Source organism: Lissotriton vulgaris, chromosome 9 (assembly GCF_964263255.1).
Source record: "Lissotriton vulgaris chromosome 9, aLisVul1.2, whole genome shotgun sequence".
Taxonomy (NCBI): domain Eukaryota; kingdom Metazoa; phylum Chordata; class Amphibia; order Caudata; family Salamandridae; genus Lissotriton; species Lissotriton vulgaris.
This window is the reverse complement of record NC_141697.1, coordinates 558588081-558592911: the sequence shown is the minus strand read 5'-3', so window position 1 is coordinate 558592911 and position 4831 is coordinate 558588081.

The following is a 4831-nucleotide window of genomic DNA, read 5'->3' as shown; positions in this document are numbered from 1 at the left end:
ACACCAAGATGAGGACACTCCTTAATGAAATCGTTTTTCACTTTGACCTGTCTTTTGTCAACCAGGTCTGCTTACCACCTGCCCCTTTTGAACCAACCTTTAACGGTCGTGGCTGCAATTCCACAATAGATTTTACTCTGATTTCCCCCATTACACCTGGGCTCATAACCCACTGGGAAACGGGGAAAGTCCGCTAATCTTTAACCTTAATGTTCTGGGGCAACAAAGCAGAAAACTCACTATTTGTGCCTACCCGATTACGATTAACCTAACTAAAGAAAATGGATATGTTGTTAAATGGGAAAAGATCCAACCCCTAGGCTTCCTTCAAAACCTTGTTTCTTCGTGCGCAGCTGATATTTCAGTGTGCCTCGAAGAAAATAATAACCCAAAGGAGGTTATGGCCGCTTTTTATAATATCCAACAAACAATTAAAAATGTTATGGTTCCAATACCCAAAGGGAATATTAAAAAATCTCCAGGCTGGTTTGACAGCAGATGCACTGCTGCCCTGAAAGAGTTAAAAAGGGCCCTACGCCTAGTACCTAAAAATCTAGACCACATTCGCCAGACTAGGAGGTCATACAAATTAGCAATCAAAGTTAGGAAATTTAATTTGAAAAGTGAGGCCTGGGAGTCCCTAATGGAGGCATCGAGACAGAGAAATAGTTCTGCCTTCTGGAAGGTGGTTAAATCCTCATACAAAATGAACAACAACGATAACACCATAGATATAGCCAAACTGGCGACACCTGGGTAAAACATTTTAAGCAACTGTATAACCACCCTACTCCTGGCACAGGTACACCAACCCCAGGGCAGTCCCTATGTCCACTTACAGCAAGGGCAATGCTTAATAATCCTGGCGCTCATTCTCAACCTAACCCATTTCCTATAGATATACTATTCACCCATCAGGAAGTATATGACGCTATTAGGGAGAGTGCATCTGATAAAGCGCCCGGACCGGATTGTACCCCAGTGGACGTATATAAAGCAGAACCTGACTTCTGGGCACCGTTGCTTACAAATGTTTTAAACATGGGAAACCAGTGTGGGTTCATCTCTACCTGTCCAAACCAAAAAGGGGGGCGTAGAGGTATTGATAGAGTCGTCCTCCAAACAGAGCTTAGTATAACCAAAGGGAGTCTATCAAAGAAAAGTGAGGTGATTTTTTATTTTAGTTTTTCTAGACGAAGTGGTACTAGGCTCTCTCTTAGAGGTGCAAAGACGAGAGCACAATGTGCTTGTTAAAATACCCCTCACACACTAAAAAACCGTAAGTGTCATGCTTCATCATAGGGGTCTTCCCGCCCCTAAAACGGGACGGGGCGTGCTACGACCAAGCGACTACGCGGGAGCACTTAAGTTGTGACAGTGGCTATGTGTGGGTGGATGTGTATCAGTGAAAGTGTAGGGACCTAACTCTAGTGGGTGCAAAAAATACAAACAAGTTAAAAATTCCCTGGCTTAGTAGAAAAAAATACACTTTATTGGTTTCTCTAGCTGGGAATGTTAAGAAGAGCAAAAAATATATATTCAAATGAAAAATGGACCTATTATGGTCTTTTGGCAGAATGTGTTCAAAGCCCCATGAGTATGCAGGCGAGGGGCATCTGCGCGGTTTAATGTCCGGCAGGTCTAGAAATCCTTATTCCTGCCCCCGTGCTCCTCGGAGGAGCATTTGAATATATATTTTTTGCTTCACCTGGGCCCACTCATGCCCCGAAGCCTAAACAGCCAGCTAATTTTTGCTGATTGTTTATAGGACAGTAGGCATATCTATTTAGAAATGAGTACCTAGATGTAGGGACCAGGTTTTCGGTCCTGATGAGTAAGCAGTAGGGGTCTGCTTACGAAACATGTCGACTAGGTAGCTAGCTATTGCTCTACCTCACAACCCCTTCTTAACATTCCCAGCTAGAGAAACCAATAAAGTGTATTTTTTTCTACTAAGCCAGGGAATTTTTAACTTTTTTGTATTTTTTGCACCCACTAGAGTTAGGTCCCTACACTTTCACTGATACACATCCACCCACACATAGCCACTGTCACAACTTAAGTGCTCCCGCGTAGTCGCTTGGTCGTAGCACGCCCCGTCCCGTTTTAGGGGCGGGAAGACCCCTATGATGAAGCATGACACTTACGGTTTTTTAGTGTGTGAGGGGTATTTTAACAAGCACATTGTGCTCTCGTCTTTGCACCTCTAAGAGAGAGCCTAGTACCACTTCGTCTAGAAAAACTAAAATAAAAAATCACCTCACTTTTCTTTGATAGACTCCCTTCATCTCTACCTGGCCAGATGCCATTGTGGTCCCTATTTTCAAAAAAGGTAACAGAGATGACCCAGCCTGCTATAGGCCAATATCCTTGTTAGATGGCCTTATGAAGGTGGCGGGAAGGATAATTTTAAAAAGAATTCAACTTTGGGAGGAAAACCACCAAACTGTATCAAATCTCCAATATGGGTTCAGAAAGGGAATAGGGACGACAGAACAATGCTTAAATTTGTCCCTTCTTATTTCCAAATACACCCAGGCCAAACACGGAACACTTTTTGTAACTTTCATTGATCTTAGTTCCGGGTTTGATTGTGTTGATCATGACTTTCTCTGGACTACCCTGCGGGATATTGGTATCGATGCCTGCATTATCACTTTCATTAAAGAACTTTATAAAGATGCAGGGGCCAGAGTGAGGTACGGCCGACAGGGGGAATGTTCAAAGAAATTTTCCATCTCTAGAGGGGTTAGACAAGGTTGCATATTGGCACCATTGTTATTTACACTATATATTAATTCCATCGGTGAGCACTTGTCAACCTCATCTAATGATTACCCTACTATTAATGGCTCCCCTGTGCCCATTTTACTCTATGCCGACGACGTGGCTATAATGTCCAGGACCAAAATTGGCCTACAGCGTGCTGTAGATAAGTTCACAGTTACATGAGGGACAGGGACCTAAGAGTTAACATCTCAAAAACTTATACTATGCCCTGTGCCCCAAAGATTAATAGGGCCCTGCACCATTTTCCTGGATAATCAAAGAATAGCAACAACAGATAGCTTTTGTTACCTGGGAATCTTGTTCGACAGGCGGGGCCGCTGGCAAACCGCCATTGCAGCCCGGAAACTGGCTTTTAGTCGAACTATAGGTGCTTTGGGCTCTTTCTCTGATAAAATAGGTGGTAAACCAGTCAAGGAATTAATTCAGGTTTACAGAGCAAAGTGCGTATCCACAGCCACTTATGGTGCAGGGTTATGGGGCATTGAGAAAGATCATTCCCTACAGAGTTGTGAAAATCAATTTCTTTGCCACCTATTGGGAATGCCCAAAACAACTTTCACATATATGTCACACATCGAGGTGGGAGTCACCTATATTGGTGACATTATTAAGATGTCCCCTATCCTGCTCTGGCACAAGGTATGGGCTACGCAGGAAGCCAACCTGAATAGAGACCTCATTAAAGATTGTCTAGCACTGGATGGGGTAGGCAACATTAAATGGTTATCCTATGTGAGAACCCTACTCACTGAATTGGGTCACCCCGAGTTCTTTGATAACCCTAGTACCTTAGAAGGGATCTCCAGAACAGCACTGAAAAAAATGATGACTATCCATTTAGACACCATCAGATGGAATAGCGAAAAATCCAAAACTACAGTGCTTAACTATCAGGAAATTACCCCGAAGGAGGGACTCCAATCCTACCTAACCCTGGTGCAGACACCTTACCCCAAAATGCTGTTGACCCGCTTACGCTTGGGGTCTTTTTTTCGTATGGTCACTTTTCCTACTTGTAATGATTGGTCTACCACCAAACTTATATGTCCTTGTGACAGTACATCATATCAATCTAACATTCACATCATGTTCTTCTGCAAGTTTTACTCAAACCCCAGGAAAGAATATTTGATACCTTTCCTTAAACGTTGGGGGATTTGTAAATGCAGATCCGCATACATGAAAATGCTACAGCTAGAAGATAACCATGTAGTTTACGCTGTTTCATGTTTTTTAAAAACTGTTGTAAAATGGAGAAAAACTATGCTCTAAGCCACTTTGTTTACCCTGGACTGACGATGGCTTTAATGAAATGCCTGCTTTTTAGCAACTTTTAATGAATTTTGATGTAAAGATCTTTTTTCATACAAGCTATTCCAGTACTGTATTGTCTAATTTAATGATATTTTTAAGTGTTTTTAAAATGTAAATATGGATGTACAAATGCTTTTATGATTTTAACAAAAAATCGAATAAAGCTTGTTTTGAACTTGAACTTGAACTAGTGGTAGGTGAACATTTATTGTTGGTTGATATTACTGACCTCAGTAAAGTTTCACATAACATACACATTTTTATCGAAGTAAATGTGCAGAGGCTTAATTAATTCACTTGAGGGATTAGAGAGAAGGTGAAGAAATTAGCAGAATGGGAGGTGAATAACAAAAGTTCTCCAATTCAATTCTAATTCTAATTCAATTAGTGAACTTTCCAAGAGAGGATACAGCTGATGAAGGGGGCAAAGAATGAAAAGGCCTGTCGTCTTAGAATCAGCTTTTTTCCCCCAACAGATTTATCAAACCACATAGTCGATTATGGAAATTGTTTGTGTTTAAATTTTTATATATGATACAGAGAAACTTCAATTTAATGCACTCTTATGAGGAAGGATGGTGGACATTCTCAAGTGTATGGGTAATATGGCTGCATATGCATTGACCAGTAATGAGGAGCACTGCCAAACTGAAGGCAGAGATTAGTGAGACAAGAGCAGAGTCAGGTAGACCGGTGAATACATCATCCTCTGAGTCAGTGCACAACA